Source organism: Felis catus, chromosome A3, assembly GCF_018350175.1.
Source record: "Felis catus isolate Fca126 chromosome A3, F.catus_Fca126_mat1.0, whole genome shotgun sequence".
Classification (NCBI taxonomy): domain Eukaryota; kingdom Metazoa; phylum Chordata; class Mammalia; order Carnivora; family Felidae; genus Felis; species Felis catus.
In genome coordinates, this window is record NC_058370.1 from 55,638,996 (window position 1) to 55,660,351 (window position 21,356).

The following is a 21,356-nucleotide window of genomic DNA, read 5'->3' on the forward strand; positions in this document are numbered from 1 at the left end:
GCTTCAATTTGGGGTCTGAAAAAACAGCTCAATTCGCACGCAGGTTGGTCTTCTTCCAGACTTGGAAAAGGGATGCGGGGAAGCCAAGTTCAGCTTTTGGGTGTAATCGAGTAGGCAACTAGACTATTGGGTAAGAAAGGCTTTAATGTCATTTCCAGCAGTTTCTGTATCCAGCTGTGCTAGTCCCCATTGAGACTCCTTGCTTCCTCTGAGACTTGATTTCATCATTATGCTTTTTTCCCTTGTATCTCTGGACACATTTTTTTTCCCTGCTGACTTGTGCCCCTCTGCCTCAAAAATCTCTTAGCTCCCCCCTTATTCTGCCCCCCACCCCCTGTCACAGATGAACTTTTGCTCTGGGCTTCCCTTCTATTGCACCCCCCTCCTCCTTCTAAAGGAATTAAAACTTAAGTAAGGTTTTTAAAGTTTATTTTTATTTATTTTGAGAGAGATAGAGAGCAAACGGGGGAGGGGCAGAGAGAAAATGGGGGACAGAATCCTAAGCAGGCTCCACGTTGTCAGCGCAGAGCCCGATATGGGGTTCAAACTCACCACTGCGAGATCATGACCTGAGCAGAAATCAAGAGTTGGACACTTACCTAACTGAGCTACCCAGGCACCGCAAGTACTTTTTATTGTGGTGGAAAACGTAACGTGAAATTTACCATCTTAACGATTTTTAATCCTATATCTCGGTAGCTTTAAGTATATTTACATCGTTGTGAAACAGATTTCCAGAACTTGCAAATCTGAAACTCTATACCCATGAAATGATAACTCCACTTTTCCCCTTACCCAATCCTTGGTAACTGCCATTTTAATTTCTGGGTCCATGAATTTGATTATTTTAGGTACCTCTTGTAAGTGGAATCATACAGTATCTGTACTTTTGTGACTGGCTTATTTCTCTTAGAGTCGTGTCCTCAGGTTTATCTCTGTTGTAGCCTGTGAGAGGATTTTCTCCTTTTTTAAGGTTGAATAATAATACTTCATTGTATGTACAAATGATATTTCCTTTATCCATCCATCGTTCAATAGACATTTGGGTTTCTTCCACCTCTTGGCTATTGTGAATAATGGTGCTGTGAACACGGGTGTGCATGTATTTCTTTGAGACCCTGTTTACAGCCTTTCGAATTTATACCTAGAAGTGGGATTGATTGTTAGATCATATGGTAGTTCTATTTTTAATTTTTCGAGGAACTTCCATGTTGTTTTCTTCTATCATGTCTGGACCATTTTACAGTCCCACCAAGAGCACAAGAGTGTTCTTTGCTAACATTTGTTATTTTCTCTTTTTTTGATAGTAGCCTGCCTGATGGGTGTGAGGTGATATCTCATCGTATTTTTAATTTTTTGTGGCACCTCCATACTGTTCTCCACAGTGATCGCTCTGTTCTACAATCCCACTAAGAGCGCACAAGGGTTCCAACTTCTCCACATCCTCACCAATCCTTGCTATTTTCTGTATTTGTTTTTCTTTTGATTTTGTTGTTTTGTCTTGATAGTAGCCATCCTAAGGGGTATGAGGTGAGATATCCCATTGTGGTTTTGGTTCACATTACTCTGATGATTTGTGATGTGGAGCACCTTTTCATATGCTTATAGGCCATTTGCTTGTCTTCTTTGGAGAAATGCTTATTCAAGTCATTTGTTCACTTTTTATTTGGGTTATTTATTTTTTTTAATTTTTAAAACAATTGAAAAGAGTTTTTATTTAACATCCAGTTAGTTAACTTACAGTGCAATATTAATTTCAGATGTACAGTAGAGTTGTAGGAGTTCTTTACGTATTTCGCCTATTAACCCCTTATCAGATATATGACTAATGAATATTTTTTTCTGTTCTGTAGATTTCCTTTTCACTCTGTCGATTGTTTCCTTTAATGTGCAGAAGTTTTAAAGTTTGATGTCGTCCCAATGTTTAATGTAGTCCCAGTTGTCTATTTGTGTTTTTGTTACGTGTGTTTTTAGAGCCATGCCAAGAAATCATTGCCAAATTCCACGTCGTAAAGTTTATCCTCTATGTTTTCTTCTGGTAGGTTTATGGTTTGAGGTCTTAAATTGAGGTCTGCGATCCGTCTTGAGCTAATTTTTGTATATGCTGTAAAACAAGGGTCTGACTTCGTAATTTTGCATATGGATATTTAGTTTTCTCATCACAATTTATTGAAGAAACTCTTTTCTGCACTGAGTGATCTTGGCACCCTTGTCAAAAATCATTTGACCGTATACACAGAGTTTATCTCTGGGCTTTTTATTCCATTCCATTTGTCTATATGTCTGTCTTTATGCCAGTATCATACTATTACTGTAGCTTTGTAATAGTTTGTAATAGCTTTTGTAATAGTTATGAAATTAGGGAGTCTCAACCCACCAGCTCTGTTCTTTTTCAAAATGGTTTTGGCTATTTGAGATCCATTAAGTTTCCATCTGGATTTTAGGATTTCAAAACATTTTTTATATAATGCCTTTGGGATTAGGTAGGAATTGGGTTGAACTGGTAGGTTGTTTTGGATAGTATTGACCTCTTACCAATGTTATCCTCCAATTCATGAACATGGGATGTTTTTCCATTTTTTTGTGTGTCCTTAATTTCTTTCAGGAATGTTTTGTAGTTTTCAGTGTATGAGTCTTTCACCTCCTTGGTTGGTCTAATTTCTAAGTATTTTACTCTTTCTGATGCTATTATAAAGGGGGTTGTCTTCTTAATTTCCTTTTTGGTTCTTCATTGTTAGTGTATAGAAACACAACTGATTTTTGTGTGTTGATTTTGTATCCCACCACTTTGCTGAATTTGTTCATCAGCTCTAACAGTCTGTGTGTGTGTGTGTGTGTGTGTGTGTGTGTGTGTGTGTGTATGCAGTCTTTAAGGTTTTCTACATATGAGATCATATCATCTGTGAACAGAGATAATTTTACTGTTCCCTTTCTAATTTATATGCTTTTAATTTTTTTTCTTGTCTGATTGCTCTGGCCGGCACTTCCAGTACTATGTGAATAGAAGTGGTAAGATGGGGTATCCTTCTCTTGTTCTTGATTTTAGATGAAATGCTTTCAGTCTTTAACCATTGAGAGATGTGAGCTTTTCACAGACAGTCTTGACTGTGTTGAGGCAGTTTCCTTCTTTCCTACTTTATTTAATTTTTTGATCGTGAAAGGATGTTGATTTTTTTTTTCAAATGCTTTCTCTGCATCAATTGATGATATCATGTAATTTTTGTCCTTTATTTTGTTAATGTGGTGTATTTATGCCCTTCTTAACGTAGTTCTGGATCCCGTTAAATATCTCTTCTCAATCTCCAGCTCTCTGACAATACTCCAAATCTTCAGTAACACTGTGGGTAAAGCTTTTTGTCAATGTTATATGTTGTGATATAGTAATTTTAAAGACATATTTGATTCCTCTAGCACTCACTATCCTGCGTTTTGTTTAAGAGAGCGTGACTCTGTTCGGAAATGATCACCCAGCCCTCTATTTACAAAATTTCTCTCTGATTTTTCTTTGGATTCTTCACTACCTTTAATCTCTTCTCAGTTCCCTAAGTAACCTCCTATGCATCCCCTCAAAATATCATTCTGAAATCTTTCCCTTTTTCGTGAAACTGCTCAGTACGGTGACTCATCACTGAGATAATATTAAAACAGTAGTAACTGGAACTTGACATTCCCCTGGATGCCAACACTACCTTCTCATTTTGGGTATTTTCTGAGTCTGTGCCACTTAAATGCAGGTGTTAAGCACATCTCTGGTGACTGGTGCAAAAGAAAACCAACAAACAATAAAACAAAAGGATAATAAATGGACCTAGCAGATATTTGGTAAGATAGGAATTTTATTTTTAAAATCAGACTATACTTTCAAACTTAAGGTCACTTTATCCATGCTTTATTTACAGATGTAATCTGTTCCATTCAGAAAGACATGCCTAAAGAATTAGGTCATGCATGGAGGAAGAAGAGCATGGGACATAATATAAGAACATGAATCAGGAGAACTGTCTTGTCCTCACTGGTATTTGTGATCCCCAAGCTCTGTGTGTGTGTGTGTGTGTGTGTGTGTGTGTGTGTGTGTTGGGGGGGGGCGTGTGCGTATGTGCTTTTTGTTTGTTTGTGTGCTTTGAGAGGCTGGAAGTAGGTAGAGATGAGGGGGAAACAGAAGGGGAGTAGCACAAGCTCATTCCCAAAATGCTGTCTTATAATTATTTTCTAAATACTGTTATAATCACACTTACCTGCTAGCAGATCAGTGATACTGATGAAAATGGCATATCTAAACGGGACAGGTTACATCAAGTTTTCTATCGGAGGCCCATGAAAGCCAGCTAAAAATTTTTTCCTAACTTCAGCTAGGACATTTTTTTTTTTTAAATTTTGTTTTTCAACGTTTATTTATTTTTGGGACAGAGAGAAACAGAGCATGAACGGGGGAGGGGCAGAGAGAGAGGGAGACACAGAATCGGAAACAGGTTCCAGGCTCCGAGCCATCAGCCCAGAGCCTGACGCGGGGCTCGAACTCACGGACCGCGAGATCGTGACCTGGCTGAAGTCGGACGCTTAACCGACTGCGCCACCCAGGCGCCCCATCTAGGACATTTTTTAATCAGGTAATTGGCAGTTGGGTCTTAATTCACCTTTCTGAGAGTTTTGTTTTTTGTTTTTAAAGATCAAAAGCCTTTCCTCTCTCATTGGTGTCAAAGAAATAGGTGCCTGCCTAACCCTGTTATTTTATGGGTAAAATAGTTCAGTCTTTATACCACTATTATAAAATTCTGGTGTCAATAATTCAGTTATAGGGCCTACAGAGAATTTCCTATGAGAAACCCATCCAGACATCCCAGTCAGCTTGCAGTAGATGATTTATCATTGCCTACAGCACTAGAAACTCTTCATCCCTTGAAACCTGGGCTGGAAAACTGAAACAGGCAGGGAACCCCAAATTCCTGTCTTTCCTGAAATTGCCAAGCAAGTGGGAATCGCCTGAGTTCTCCGAGGTGTTAGGTTGAACTCGTTCTAATCTCCTGTGTGAACTCGGGTTTTCTGCCCCTCCGATGGGGTTGCCGCAAGCATGATGCTCTTTGTCGTGGGGTGATTGTACTCATTGGATGCAGCTGAGCTACAGGAGTGTTGAATTTACCTTCAAAACCTTGGCTTTGTGGCTTCCCCAAACCCCAAACAAGAATTCTTCGGGAAGAGCTCCTTCAAGAATTTTTGCTTGGCTGGTCCAACTCCCAGGGGGGCTGGTCTGTGGTGGGATAATCTCTTGTAAGGGTGTTAGGTTCTGTCTTATCTCCTGTTACATCCAAGCTCTTTGCTGGGAACAGATTTTGTGTGGGTACAGCCACGGTGATCACCTCCAAGAAACGGATGGGGTTTAACAGTGGTAGGGAAAAGGACAAAGTAAAGTCCTAATTTTGTCCTACTACAAGTGCCAGTATCTGAAGAATTATCATAAGTAATATGGATTTAAAAGATTATTTTGACCACAAATAACGCAAGTGTGTTGGGTCCCCTTGTTACTGACAACCACTGGGCTGTGTTGCTCAGACAGAGAAAGGGGAGAGTCTTGGCCCACAGAAAGGACCCCCCAAGAGCTCGTCAGGCTCTTGCCCAATTTTTGTTCACTCAGCACCGTCCTTTCAGGATTTCTGTTGACTTAGGGAAGTGGGGGTAATTAGCTCCCTGCTGCTTCAGGAACTCTCCGTCCACGTGTTCTCTGACCGTCGCAATTTGGAACAGAGTCTAAGCCTGAGAAAAAAGGCTTGATCAATCATTGGTCAATTAACCCAATTCAGGAACCGGTTAAGTGGCCTGGCAGGGTGGCAAGTGACGTCCAGGCGTCTCCCACAGTGGGTGCGACCTTCTCTCTCCTCTCCCTTTCCCTGACAGCTGGGCTTCCAGAATGCAGATGTGGGGCCACCTTTTTGACACACAGTGGTAATTTTGGCTAGAAGGAGAACATCTGGGGAGCTTCCTGTAGCAATCTCGGGAGGCTGAACGAGATAATCAGGCTTAGCAAATTGGGTTGACTAGACAATGAAATATTTATTGTGATTCCTCCTTTTTTTTTTTTTTTGAAGTTCAAAAATCCTTGTCATCCCTGGGCTGAAGTCTGTATACATGACAGGAATTCACAATTAGATTAGAAGTGGCCTGCTACCACTTACTGATGACCTCAACCTACGCAGGCAGAAGGCAAGTGATTGTGGCTGCATACGGGCTCCGTTTAATGGGTTTTCCCCTAATAAAACAGAAAAGTCCATGAAACAAAAAAACGCAGTTCAGAAAGCCAGCCTGTGTGATAGTCTTTCACTAGTTTTTGGTGCATGAAATATTTTCTTACACGGGTAAAAAGAGAGGCAAACAACTTTAACGTTGTTATAAGATAGACTTTTTACATGAATAAGGTTTAGTCTTGAAGATATTTATTTTGGGGGCACCTGGGTGGCTCCGTCGGTTGAGCGTCTGACTTCAGCTCAGGTCATGATCTCACTGTCCATGGGTTTGAGCCCCGCATCGGGCTCTGTGCTGACAGCTCAGAGCCTGGAGCCTGCTTTGGATTCTGTGTCTCCCTCTCTCTGTGCCCTTCCCCTGCTCATGCTTTCTCTCTCTCTCTCTCTCTCTCTCAGAAATAAATATAACATTTTTTTTAAAAAAAGATACTCATTTTTAAGTTTACCTTGAATGTGTACCAAAAGCATTGTGGGATTACTAGGTGATTCAGACCAAAGTGCTGATTTCCCTTTAAACATTTAGATAACGGAAGAAAAACGTAGCTACATCTGCCTTGTGTGGTTAGTGACCAACTACTCTTTTTGAGTTAGTTGATTAGGTCTTGGCTGTATCCTTGAGCCACGTCGCATAACAGTGGAGAAGCCTTTCAGATTTGTCATCAAAGAGGGCTCAGCTTTCTGCCCAGGGTGGACGACTCACACTAATTAGTAATTTGGCACCTAAAAGTTTCGATCCATCAGCAATCAACACTGATTGCAGAGAAAGCTGAAGGTTCCTCATCTGGGCGTAAGATGACATCTGCTTGGGGCCTCCCTTCCTGTCTCGCCCCAGTCCCTGCCACTTCCCAGGGGATCCCGCGTTCCCGGGAAATCTCGGCGTTCCCCAAGCTGTCCAGATCGCTTCTTCCTCCGTGACTCGTTGACACCTGCCGTGTACTCCTAACTTTGCCCTTTGGGCAACCTCTTGCCTATCTTCTCTTGGAAAGCCCGTTTCCATCCTTTCTTCCTCCTCGATACATTTCCGAGCAATCCACCTTCCTACCATATTGTACGCGGAGAAAGGCATCTCTCCTTTGGGGTCCCGTGTCCTCCTCCTCGTGGTTCCAAAATATCACTTTTTCTTCTTACAACACCCCCCAGATATTTATTTAGTGAGGGCCTCCCCTGCGGTAGGCATTCAGATAGATTACACGCAAGACACGTAAAAAATGATGGTCTGTACCACAGGTTTTTATTTCTATTAAATTGTATGGCATATGATCTTGAGCAAACATTTATAGTCAATATTTGATAAAAAGTCCGATTCAACCAGGTAAATAAAGCATTAGAAAAAATAATTTCATTCCTTTGCTAAACTAAATCCATTAAGACCCTAACACAAGTAGAACTGAGGACAAAGACTCCTGAAAACAAAACAAAACAGTGAGACCCATTGCACATTTGCATTTTCAAATTAATTGCTGCCCTAATTATTTGTCAGTAGAAGCATAAATTAAGCAAATATAACTTACAGTAAGCTTTTGGACACCCACAGGATTCTCCCCTCAAGAGTAAATTGTCATAAGGGCTCCCTGTGACGGTTTATTTTTGCTGTCTTTCCACGATGGAGAAAAGAGAGACGATTGGAAATGGGGCCGTGTGGAAATGAAACCGGGACTCCAGGTGAAGAGACAGACACAGGTAGGTCATTTTAATTTGCCCCTGTAAGGTGTGAGAAGGTAACAAGGGAGAAAGACTGTTGGGGCCAAAGATACGCTTTGGAAACCTTACTGAAGCTGCTCCTCCGTCCACATTAAGTGCAACTCCCTGACCCCAACATGAAACCAAAAGGTGAAAAATGCAGTTAAGCGTGGCGTTGTCATTCATCGTGCCTTGCATAAATAGGATTGATTGGCTTGAGTATCTGCTCCATCTGCTTTCCCTTACACCATGTCAGTGGAGCTATAGGCATCTAGCACAGCTGGAATATTTTTTCTCTCACACAATCAGGCATACATTGTTGGTGATCTCTCTGAAAAGCTTATGAAACAACACAATGATGTTGAATAACAAACAGCTCCAAATCTCGGCGACTTACGTCAACCGCCATTTTTGCCCACGCTTCCAGGGCTGTGGGTCATCTGTGGCTTGGCTGGACTAGGCTGGGTTCGGGTAGGCAGCTCCCCTCCGCTGTGCTCTGCAGGTGCACGGGCCAGTCGTGACGATTGTTCCATGCTTCAGGTCCAATCCAGTTCTGTCTCACCGGACTCTCCTTCTGTAAGGGTCATCCGGAAATTATCCGGCCCCTGATCTTTTCAGGGTAGAAGGGGAAGCTCTCAGGGGAGTGAGCGTAAACATGCAGTGCCTTGCCACCTAGACTCCAAACTGGCTTATGGTCGTGTCTGCCCACCTTTCATTGGCCAAAGGAAGTCCCACTGTCAAGCTCCACGTCGGTGCGATAAAGTAAATTCTTCCCATGGAGGTCAGTGTGTGCGTGTGTGTGCATGTGTGTGTGTGGGGGGGGGCAGGGAAATGAACATATGCCGAACAATAGTTTAATCTACTATATCTCTCCGTATTTAAGGGAAGACCTTCATTGTCTGATTTGGGCCTTCACACATGAATTATTTAAAGTTTGCCTTTCCCCGCCCCCCCCCCCCCCACCATGAGTTTGTTAATTAAAAATATGTTAGATTAGCCAGAGAGACCTCTCAGAAAGATAACTATATGGAAGATTCAGAAAGAGATGTGAATGAACCTCCAGCAACAGTGGCCGGATGTGACCCAAGTGAGTCTTGCCCTGTTGCTTGAAGAAGGGGGTCCGTTGGATATCGGTGTGCAGGTCTCATTTGGCTTCGAGACCATGCACTGAGCTGCCTGGTAGAGACCAGACAGGCAGAGATTCTGCCTCAGCAGATGTGTGCGTGACTTCACTGCTCTGATTACAGCATCACCTCTCCCCTGTCACCAACTGGCAACCCACAGCAAAGGATGTTTTTCTGATCATTTTGCACTCATTAAATGCAGCTGTCACAACAGTGGATGCGAGGATGCATGCAAAACTTTTCTGCCACGTCAAAATAAAGCTGAAAAGCTTCTTTAAAAAAGCGCTGAAACCTTTGAAGCCTATTCTCAAGGAATATTGGAAATATTGCCTTTTGTCGGTGACAAATGAAAGGGTTCTGTCGCAACACAAATTAAATCTTGGGCCAGGCTAAAGAAGCACCAGCCATCAAAATTTTGCAGCAGAAAGCATTTGGCCAACCACTGGGGTTCCGTTGTACTACTCCTGGGTCCGAATGCCCTGGAGGGCATTCCCATTGGAGTGGCTGATCCCTGCTGATGGTTTTAACGGGGCACGGTAGTTCCCTGATTCTTGAAGAGATGCTAGCAGAATGAAATAATTGGGTGGCTACTACATACCCTATTAGAGAAGACAAGTGGATTCTGGGCCTGTAATGCAAACCTGCTGATTAGACTCTCAGAATGGAGGCGAGGGCCTTCCTTGACTTTGGCTCACTCGTCGGAAGCCATTTCGCCAACACACGGACCCGCAAAATGACTCTACACTCAGTAATGTGCTTCTCGACGTAGCATCTCCTAAACTTTCCTGGTGTTTACTAAGCTCCCTCCTCTATTTTGATCATTGCAGCGACCGCCCTGTCCCTGCCATGGCACTGTCTGCTCACAGATCTCCACTAGACCAGATTTTGAGAGTAAGGACTGGATTTATCATCATATGTGTGGCCCTAATGGTGTAATGCAGGGTTGCCCCCCCCCGATTGTGAAAGGCAGGAGAGAGGAAAGAAGAGAGGAAGGCAGTCAGTGGCATCAGACAGATTCAAGGACTGGGGAGGCACATCTTGCAGCCAGATGTTGTTGGTGCCCATCAGGCCACAGAGATACAGATGTTTTCGCCTCGTCTCCTCCCCCCACTAGGTGTACCTCACAGGTCCCTGGGCCCGTGGGCAGTAATTATTGATTAAATAATCAGAGACAGCACTTATCCCTGGGATGAGCGTATCAGTCACGGTCCAGTCAGGAGAATCTGCCTCGCTCGATAAGTTTTCCTTTGGACAGAGCCTAGAGGGGGCAAGAGAATGTGTCCCAACCTCACAGCCATAACGCAGGGAAAGAAGAGCGGGGGCTTGGTGACAGGCACGGCGAGGGCCAAGTGGCTGGGCCGTCGGGGGGGGGGGGTCCAGATCACTCTTCCATCACAAGATGTGACTCACTTCGGTGACCCGGAGCCTGCCGCACCGGCTGTGGGGTCTGATGACTACAGGCGCCTCCCTCGCCATCTTGTGATAGGGGATGATGCCACGGGAGACTTCAAGGACCGGAACCCAAGGCACTGAGATGCCGTCTTCTGCATGATGCCACATCAGTGAGCAAATCCAAAGACCAGAGAGAAGTGCCGGGCGTAAAGGAACTGTGGGTGAGAACCTAGAATTCTCTGGTGGATTGGTTGCTGTCCCGGTACGGACCCGAGATCTGAAATAAGAGGTAGAGGCAGAGGATGAGCAAGGGCCGAGCCCGGAGTGTGCATTGCTGGCTTGGATGAGCCCGCGAGGGAACAGGAGCCCGTGGGCCACACCACGCCCTGCCTCCTCCGGGAGAGTGGAGAACTCACTTCCTGGTTGCTTTGCCTCTGCACAAGTATATTTCGACCAGGTTTTCTTCCTAATTTGAATGTTTTGGATCCAGTGGATAAACAGTGATCAAGAAATCCGGAATCTCTGGTTGCGTGTCTGCGGTGTGCAAGCGACCGCTGGCTACAGAGCTAACTCTTTCCCTTCCTTCTGTGACTCACCTTGAACGTCCCCTCCGCAGAAGCCGTCCTCAAACACCCAGTTCGACGTTGCACTTCTCCATCATTTCCTACCTTAGGCCCTGGCTGTTTCCCCTGCCCAACGCGGATTAGAATTTATAATTAGTCCGCGTACCTGTTTAGCTGTTTGTCAGCCTCCTGGAGGAGGGCAAGGCCAGCATCTAGATCCTGACGCCCCGTCGCTGGCACGTCTTGGAAATGACAGATGAGCATGACTAAGTGCATGCGCAGAACGTGTAGTATGAAACTAAATACGATCCACTCCTTTTTCTCAAAGGCTTCGCGATATTGGGAGGAGACACAGACCCAGAGAAGTAACAAAACGAGGCCTTGCGAGACCGTCCGTTTTTAGAGAGACACGGCAATGAACTCTGATAGAAAGCGCTGCCGGTGATCTTGGCAGTGGTGTAAGGGCTTCGGCTGAGGAGCAGGAGCGGAGCAGAGTGGGTTTGTGGTAGGAACGCGACCGGCATCCCCTGGCTCCTGACCAATGCGCTTTGCGCTCACGGTGGATTTTGACCTCCGGTCAGCGTGTGTGCGCGCGTGTGCGTGTCTGTGGCCTCAGCCTGAATCATCAGGTAGTTTTGGTGTCATGGAGGGTCCAGCCTGTCCAAGGGGACTTGCCCTAGATACCTTCTGGTTTGTCTCATTGTACTTCCATCGCTGTCTCCCCTGTCCCTCCTCTGGGGTGGTCCAGGTGTCTCCGTCATCCTCAGGGGGTGCCCGTAACTTACACACGTTCCGTGGGCGGCAGACAATATTTAATCATATTATCCAGGCATCTCTTAACAGTGCTTCTCTGCACCTCTCATTTTAATGAGAAAGTGCTCACCATTCGGTATCAATAGAGACAGTTTTGAGTATTTCCTGAGAACTCTTGGGGATAATTCAGAGGCCTCTGGGGTGTGGCGGAACCAAGGCTGGATCTCAGAGGGTTAACAATGCCCCCCTGGAAGGCGACCCCAGACACCGGCAGCTTATGTGGAGGGACCGGCCCAACCCCAGCCCTGAGAATTAGGGAGGGCAACCACCTAGGGTCGGGGGAGTGGAGGGGGGGGACCACCCGGAACTCGGGGAGGCTTTAGAATTTATATTTTCATTAATGAATGCTTCAGAAAGTGTACTGTCCCTAATTCCCTTCCTTGAAAGATGGAAACTTTAATGTGCAGTTAATTAAATGTTGTGTTGATTTGCAAGCCCTGAGCTCTCAGAGGCCTCCGGGAGGTGGAGGCAAGTTTAGAAATCAAACAACGGGAGGACTGGCTGTCCCCGATCTGACCACAGAGCGAGTGGCACTGTTTGCTCCAGACGCCCGGGAGGCGTGCGAGGCGCCCCTGTGGCCAGGACCTGCGTTCTGGGCCCCGTGGTTCCCGCACGGTCTGTTTACCGTGGAGAGGAGCAGACCAGGGCCGTGTTGCCTTCAGGGGCATTATTATTTTTTTTTTTCTTTCCTTTTTTTTTTTTTTTTCTTTCCTGGTGTTCCAGCACTTCTTTGTGCTGAGAGGAGCTGTGTCATACTGGAATTCTTTTCACAACAAACTAAAGAACCCAGCTGTGGCGCTGGATACATCCCTGGAAGCCGCAGGGTTCTGCATGCAGTCGTTGATGGGGAGAGCGGTTCCGCTGCTAAGGTGGGCTCCGTGTACATTACAGTGCCAGCCGGCCCGTGTGGGAGGGGGACATCCGAGTGGAACTTGGCCCTCGGAGGAAACCCAGGGCCTGATGGGTATCCAGGTACGGAGGATCAGAGGCTGAGCAGGGAAGGGCCGCAGGGCTCACCGTCCCTCACTGCCACTGATAGGCGGGGAGATGTGATCAAGAAATTCACTAGCCTGGTTTCGCAAGAGGAAGTCTGGTCTGCTCCAAACAGCGAGCACCTGTTAACAGTGACAACCTTATCATCCATTTGGCCCTGGCTAAAGGCACGACTTATGCAATTACCAAATGACATCTTGCAGGGTTATCTGCCACCGGAGCCCGCTTTCCTAGACACCACGCCTGGCAAGAACAAAGCGCCGATACCTGATTAAGATACACTTGCGTCTCACTCTGGCATCCGCAGTCCTGACTTGTAACTCTTCTGTGCGGTCATCTTGTTGAGGATGCCCCGGAAAGCTGGCTAAGTTTCCAGGATTGACTCTGGAAAGGGTTGGCGGTGCTACTATATTCTTATTACGAATAAAAATTTTAAACCCGAGCTGATAAACCTATTTTTTTTCACACTGAATTCATCAGGAATACATTAACATTTTCTAAAAGGTAAAGGCAGAAAAAAAAAAATGAAAGAATTAAAAGGAGAACAACATTAGGATGTATTTGGCCATTAGGATCCCCGTTTCCATCAGCTCCTGTTTACGAGCCAGAACTTCACCCCGTATAACTAACACTTGGGGAATTAGCCTATGGAATAATTATCACTCCTGATGAACAGAGTAAGAACTTGTTCCCGTGTGTGTGCAGAGCCATTCATCCTAAGGAGGAAATCTGGAGTGAAAGCTCACAGCATATTTTACATAGGTCCTGTAAAAGGATCCAGGCAAAACAGGCTTTGCAACATTAGTTATGATCATATATGGAAAAAGCAGTTACTTTCTGTGGTGACATATGGCTGAGTTGGTACGATGCCCAGGAATCTCAGTGTCCCCCCCCCGCCCCGCCGCCCCAAGAAGGGTGAGCCCCGGCCTCATCCTCGGCCCCGTTGTCATCGGGACCAACAGCACAGGCAGCCTGCGGAGACGTCGCCGGTGAAGAAAAACCACATCCAGGTGCACCACGACCAAAGCTGCTGTTGGGCTCTGGCGGTTGGCAGGTGCCACCGTCCCCGTCTGTGAAAATGATTTTTCCTAAATCAGGGAAATTGTGAATGGAGCCCAGGCCCATCTGCTTAAAATTCAGGCAGGGGGACCTCCCACAGTAAACAACGATGGCCAAGAACAATGGTAAGAAACACACCGACGCTTTTATTGTAATGGCGACTCTATCCTTCAGCGATGGGAACGTAGACTCTTTCTGCTGTTATTCTATAAGCAGCGTGGTTCCTTCCAAAATGTCTAACATGGCCCGCAAAGAAATTGAGTTCTGTTATAGGAGAGACGGAGAAATATGACCCCCTGAGAGCGTGGCGTTCATTCACCTGCTCCCTCACCGATGTGCCCATTACTTGATTTCAGTTAAGCCTCTGTGAGTGCCGACTCTTGATCTGCAGGGTGTCCACTCCCGTGAGAAGGGCAGCAACTCACAAGAAAGCTACCGACTAATTCAGTCTTCAGTTATGAGGATACTTGAAGCGGGTGGGAAACCCCTTCCCCTTGGCCCTGGGGGTGGGTCTGGGAGGGACTAAGCCTTCTGTGTGACCCCGATTGCTGAAGGCAGGTGGGGAGGGCAGGGCCGCTGGGGTCGGCCCATTGGGCTGAGAGTCCTGCTCGGCTGCTTCCTAGCCACCTACGCCCGATGGATATCCCCAAACCTTGGCTTCCTCACTCACAAGACAGAGAAGCAAAGCCTCCTGCCTCCGAGACGTGATGAGGCTTCAGTGGGGAGTTGTATGGAGAGAGCTTTGCAGGACCCTGGCGGTAGGGAGTGCTCAATGGTGGTGGCACTGTGTAGCTGGGGGTGTGGGAGCCGGGCTTGGAGAGGGGTGGGGGTCCCTCTGGGTGACTTCGGGGAAGATGCTCTTAGCAGCGTGTTTCGTGAGGAACACTTTGGAGACATTTTGGTGCGTGGGTTAGGAAAGGGAAGGGTGGAGGGTGTTGAGCTGTGCCCCAAAGATCAGTATGGAGAGTGGAGAGGCTTTGTGAGGGCCCCTCCTGGTGGAGTGGGGGGAGGAAAAGACCCGACTGGGGACATACTTGGAAAGTAAAATAGGAGAGACAGAGGAATGAGACAGAGAGGGAGAGATGGGAGGAGGCGGTAGGGGGTGGGGGGAATGAGAGAGACAGAGACAGAGACATATACATAGAGATATGCAGAGATATACAGAGAGATATAGAGAGATAGAGAAACAGAGGGGGAGACAGAGAAAGAAGGAGAGATATACAGAGATATCCAGAGAGATATCCAGAGAGATATACAGAGATATCCAGAGAGATATAGAGAGATAGAGAAACAGAGGGGGAGACAGAGAAAGAAGGAGAGATATACAGAGATATCCAGAGAGATATAGAGAGATAGAGAAACAGAGGGGGAGACAGAGAGAGAGAGAAAGGAGAGGAAAGGAGATGGGAAAATGGGGGGTGGTAAGGGAGGGGGGCCAAGAAAGAGACAGGTACAGGGACAGAGACAGAGTCCGAGAGATAGAGAAACACAGGGAGAGAGGTGGGGAAAGCGAGACAGAGAAAGAAATGGAGAGAGAGAGAGAGAGAGACAGCAAGGGGGACATGGGGGGATTTTGGTGATGGAGTTGGGGTTCACGACACCGACTGAGGTTAAGAATACGGCAGGGAGGGGGTGCCTGGCTGGCTCAGTCGGTAGAGCAGGCCACTGTTGATCTCTTGGGGTTATGAGTTTGAGTCCATGTTGGGCGTACAGATTCCTTAAAAAATAACGAAAACTTAGGGGCGCCTGGGTGGCTCAGTCGGTTAAGTGTCTGACGTCGGCTCAGGTGGTGATCTCTTGGTTCATGAGTTAGAGCCCCGCTGTGGCTCCTCTGCTCTTTCTCTGCCCTCCCCCACTCACGCTGTCTCTCTCTCTCTCTCAAAAATAAATAAAAACATCTAAAAAATAATAAATACATAAAAATTAAAAAAAAAAGAACAAGAGTACAGCAGGGAGGAACTGAGTAGAAAGGGTGTGGGGAGGAGAGCCACCCTTTCATCCAGAGCAGAAACTGCCCCCTGACGGTGCCCGAGTGGGTGGAAGGCACTCGGCTTACCCCCAGTCCAGAAAGTCACTGCCGGGGGGGGGGGGGGTGCCCGTGTGCCTGTTCACGTATTTCCAGTTTGTTCCCGAGCTGTGTGCCCAGATCGGGGCGAGGCTCCGGAGGGTGAGAGCACGCTGCCATCCGTGGAGCCGAGGAGGAACGCTGTGTGGTTTGGGGCTGCACTGAGTCAGGGGACCAGAGCTGAGAAGCAGGTGCTTCTCCAGGCATTCAGACTGCAGGTCTGTTTGGGCACAGCCGCATCCTCAGGCTCCATGTGCCCCCTTCCACCCACCCCCCCACCCCCCCAACGCACCTGCTTCGGGGCTTGCAGGCGTCACCACGTTCACACATTCACACATTCATCAGCACCCCAAGGAGCGCCTCCTCCTGCCGGGCAGGACCCCACGGTGATCCAGGCAGACGGGGTCCCCGTCCTCTCTGCGCTTCCGGCCGGGAGAGGAGTTTGGTGCTCCAATCCTTTTCGCCACCCGTGGCCCGCCGGGTTGGATCTCTGGCTAGAGAAATTCCAGGCAGGTTGTGATTGGAAAACAAGGGGCTCATCCTCCCGCTTTGAAACCACAGCTGCTCTGCCTTCTGCTAGCGCTTCCCTTGGGCCTTGGCTTCAAAGGCCCCACAGAGCTGTTTTTAGGGGAGCAGCTCCGGGTTCTCCCACAAAAAACATGTTCCTGGGGAAATGCGAAGAGGGTGGCCTCAAAGAAGAAATGAGGATATTGCCTTTTCTTCTGCAGACTGGTGCAGACTCTTTAGCAGTCTAAACCAACGATTTCCTTTTTTTTTTTTTTAAGTTTATTTATTTATTTAGAGTGAGTATGCGCGTGTGTGTGGCAGTGGCGGGGGGGGGGGGTGCAGGGAGGGGCAGAGAGGGAGAGAGAGAAAGAGAATCCCAAGCAGGTTCAGTGCTGTCAGCTCAGAGCCCTACACCGGGCTTTGACTCACGAACCTTGAGATCGTGACCTGAGCCGAAATCAAGGGTCAGATGCTCAACTGACTGAGCCACCCAGGCGCCCCTAAACCGACGATTTCCGTAACGACTGGTGTGGCCTTAGCCGATGTTCTCCAGTGCTTTTGTCAAAAACGCTCACGGAGCACTTTGTGCGGGGGCAGGGACCGGGCTGTCGGTCAAGTGCACCACATCTCATCTAAGCCCCACCGCCAAGGCCTGTGAGGGCGGGAGGACAGGTGGACCCTTGAATAACACGGGTTTGACCTGGTACGTGGGCTTTTTTCTAAATTTTTTTTTTCAACATTTATTTATTTTTGGGACAGAAAGAGACAGAGCATGAACGGGGGAGGGGCAGAGAGAGAGGGAGACACAGAATCGGAAACAGGCTCCAGGCTCTGAGCCATCAGCCCAGAGCCCGACGCGGGGCTCGAACTCACGGACCGCGAGATCGTGACCTGGCTGAAGTCGGACGTTTAACCGACTGCGCCACCCAGGCGCCCCGACGTGGGCTTTTTTCAAATACATGGATTGGAAATATTCTGGAGACCCGCAACAATTTGAAAAAACTCACAGACAAACCGTGTAGCCTAGAAATACCAAATAAAGAAAGCAGGAAAGAGAGAAAAAGGTGTTATTATTGTAAGAACGCAGCATGTAATACACAAAATCTGTGCCAATCGACTCGTTATATGATCAGTAAGGCTTCCTGGCAACAGTAGGCCAGCAGTAGTTAAGGTTTGGGGGAGTCAGAGTTTACACATGGATTTTCCACTGCTTGGGGATCGGTGGCCCTCACCCCGGCACGGTTCAAGGCTCAGCTGTGTTTGAGAGTCTCTGTGGTCTAGGCAGGGGCCACTGGAGTTCCGAGAGGTTAAATAACTGGTTCCCGGTCACACGGCTAGTCACGGCCGGAGATGACTTTTGAACTGTGATCTTTGGAGTCTGAGAACAGAACTCATTGTATTATAGCCTATTGCCTCTTCCATATTTCTTGATTTGCAATGATTTCGTTTTCCGCTCTCGTTGGGCGCTTCAGCAGACTTCGGGGTGGGAGGGGGGAAGTTCAAGGAAGAGGTCCTGGGGGGGAGGGAGAGGCTAGTGCTAACTTCACGGGCTATTTGTTAATCAAATGAGCCCTCTTCTCACCTTCAAGTAGCATTCTCCACGCGCCCTGCACCTGGATTATCGTTCCTCTAAAAAACAGGGATGAGTGGCACGCAGTCCTCAAGCTTCAGCAAGACAACCCTTGATCTAGTAATTTCGGGCACGAAAACTTGCGTTCGGGTTGTTGAGCCCTAGTGAACGCACACGCGCTCATTCCGGGGTGAGCAGGCCCTCCAGCTGTGGCCGACCCTGGCAGCTGTAGACAGAGGCTCACCCCAGCGCTGTGACACCCGAGGCCGCGCGCCTGCAGCCAGTGCCCCAGGAAAGAGTCACAGACACACACACAGACTTCTCTCCTTCCCACACACATCCTCGCGGAAGGGTCCAGCGATTTCGTTCCCTTTTCGCTGTTTGAGAAGTAGTGGAGGAGGGGATCCCGGCTAGAAAAAACGTTGTTGGTTTTCCTTCCCTGTGCTGCGAAGGCTTCTTGGGATGCTCTTACATCCTCACCCAAAGGACAGGTCCGCTGTGTCTCCTCCACTTCCCTAGCAACCAGAAGTCGTGGGTCTCTGTCTTGTGTCCCTGCTCTGGGGTTGGGCTTTAGTGCTTGTTTCTCTCGAACTTGTTTGTCCCTCAATGGTGACTGAGTGAGAGGTCATTCTTCTCTCAAGTCCTCCTGTCTCTGCTCCTTCTTTACCAGTTCCCGGTGCACAAAAATGTTCAGATTCTGCATTTCGCGCTCCTTTGAACCAAGTTTCCCCTCCTCTGGCCTGCCATCCCCTCCCCCAGCGAAGCAGCCCACACGTCCTTCAGGAATGGGGCAATGGTAAAGGAGCGTGTGAAGCTTGGGCATATTTGTACACACTGAGAAGTACTCGATAGGTGTGTATTTATATATGTAATTCACAAATAGATGGAGACTGTCCATGGTCCCTCCCCGCCTCCGAATTGTATTTCGTGCAAAAAGAACTTACTGGTGAAGAAAGTCACTTCAAGGGGCCATCGGTTCCTGCAGAAGTTGGTGGGTTGCACGTGGATTCCAGAAACCAACACTTGCCTATGTCCACGGGTTAGGAGGTTTTGGGAGGGCTGCTCCCTCCACCCAAAGTTTGGAGGTGTGTCCCGTGCCTCTTGCCAATGGGAGAAGGTTCTTTGTCATCTCAGGGTCCTGACTTCATGTGGTTGCAAGGCACCAGTGGGGAGGTGGGGACCCTGGTGGTCACCAGGAGCAACCCGGACAGGCTTCTTCCTTGGTTCCATCCCCAAGAGGGCAGAAGCAGGTTTCTTCACCCCCCTTCATCAGTACCTCTTCTAGATACAATCTTCGCTCTAAGATTATATCCTGAAAAGTACTGTTGGAGAACAAACCCCTGCCACTTTCTAGCATTTCTGACAACCTTAGGTTAATTATACGGGCCTGATATTGTCAAGTCAAATTCAAAGGCAAGTCAAAGATGATGAGAGACAGCCAGATACTGTTTTCACTGTGTGCGTGGCTTTCTTCTTGAAGAAATGCTACTGAGGCATTCAACCCGGGGGGTGGGGCAAGTGCAGCTCATTGATGTGAGTAGGGTGAACGACACTCCAGGGTCCTTGGCTTCCTGCATGACCGACCCTGAGTCTATGGCTGATTGGGGGTCACTGCTCAAATGGACGCCGTGGCCTTTCCTTAATAAGAGCATGGGCTGAGGGAATTGCCATGACTCATGGTCACTCACAATGGGCTTGTGTGGTGCTTTGGCCTCTGCATTGCTTATTTGTATGAGGTAGCACATTTCCTGTATGTGGGAAAAACTGTAATTTAGACTCAAAGACCTGGACGCTTTAATATTAGCACCTCTGCAGGTTATCATCCCCTCAGGGGCAGGGATCAGACCTTCAGTCTACATGCCCCATTGCGGCATCTTGCAAGGGCCAACACTCGTAGGAGACTCCACCCTTGGCCCCATTTTCATCCCTGCTTTTGCCCTCACCTGAAGCCTAGGATGGATGTCTTAACAATCCTCATTGTCAGGGATCCTTTCTTCCTATTGAGCTTAAATGCTTCTCACTCAAGTCCAAGCCACGAGCTTCTTGCTCCCTACTAGATGGGGGGTGAGGGACAGCTGGTTACAATCTTCTGTGTGTAAATCCACAGTTCTTGGAGAAATGAACACACACACACACACACACACACACATACCCCCCAAAGCTCAGATTTCTACCTTTAGGATTATTTTTCCCCCCTCTGGAAAATATTTCCCAGATGAGATATAAATTAAGTTTCAATTTCTCAAAAATAGGATTGCCTAGCTGATGTCATTTCTTTACATATATTTTACAGGCAAAGAGTGGATCCTTAAGTTGTGGAGTTTTAGAAGTCTTGCCAATAAACTTTTTCTTTCTTGAGTTTATTTATTTTGAGAGAGAGAGAGAGAAAGAGAGAGAGAGAGAGAATGCGTGTGCATGAGCAGGGGAGGGTCAGAGAGAGGCGAGAGAGAATCCCAAGCAGGCTCTGTGCTGTCAGCCCTGAGCTCGATGTGGGGATTGATCTCCAGAACCCTGAGATCGTGACCTGAACCCAAATCAAGAGTTGGGTGCTTTGGGGCGCCTGGGTGGCGCAGTCGGTTAAGCGTCCGACTTCAGCCAGGTCACGATCTCGCGGTCCGGGAGTTCGAGCCCCACGTCGGGCTCTGGGCTGATGGCTCAGAGCCTGGAGCCTGTTTCCGATTCTGTGTCTCCCTCTCTCTCTGCCCCTCCCCCGTTCATGCTCTGTCTCTCTCTGTCCCCAAAATAAATAAACGTTGAAAAAAAAATTTAAGAGTTGGGTGCTTAACCGACTGAGCCACCCAGGCACCCCGCCAATAAACTTTTTGAAAATACGGACGAGAAGTCTTCTATGGAAAACCATGTCGTAAATAATAAACTCTTGAAAAGAAAGTGTCCATGAACTTAAGGGTGTGTGTAATATTGTCTCCCTGAATCTTAAGGCATCAGGAAGTAGGTTTTTAAATTTGGAAAAATGTATGCACCATAGCAGCTTGTGCTGCATCAGAGGATAAGCCTCAGTGCTTGGCTCTGCTCTATTTTTATTTCCATTATGGGTTGAGGAACCAGGACTGTGTAGGTAAAGAGTTGGCTTCCCCTTGGACCATGCCGGAAGCAATGGGTGTGGGATGGGCGGGGGTGAAGAGAGGTGCCGGGAAGGCAGTGGGAGTCTCGGGAAGGAAACAAGACCTTGCCTTCCCTCTTTTCCACTCCTGACACTGTCCTTTACGATCACAGCCCCCCCCAGCAAAATGCACAAGCGAGAGGAAACCCTGAAGACCCACGGTGGGTGCGGAATTCTTGTGGGGGAGGGGATCGCTCCTGCTTTTGCCGCAAAGGACAGGAGGTAAGAATGATAAA

At 47.6% G+C, this 21,356-nt stretch overlaps 1 long non-coding RNA gene across 1 annotated transcript in view; it reads left to right on the forward strand.

The window, feature by feature from the left end:
- The window catches only part of LOC109498119, a 71,104-nt gene that overhangs the window by 38,945 nt on the left and 10,803 nt on the right, over nucleotides 1-21,356 (forward strand). Inside the window, exons 6-7 of the long non-coding RNA XR_006595458.1 lie at nucleotides 7,768-7,913; nucleotides 21,234-21,342. This is a non-coding gene — a long non-coding RNA (uncharacterized LOC109498119). The remainder of the gene's footprint in view (nucleotides 1-7,767; nucleotides 7,914-21,233; nucleotides 21,343-21,356) is intronic.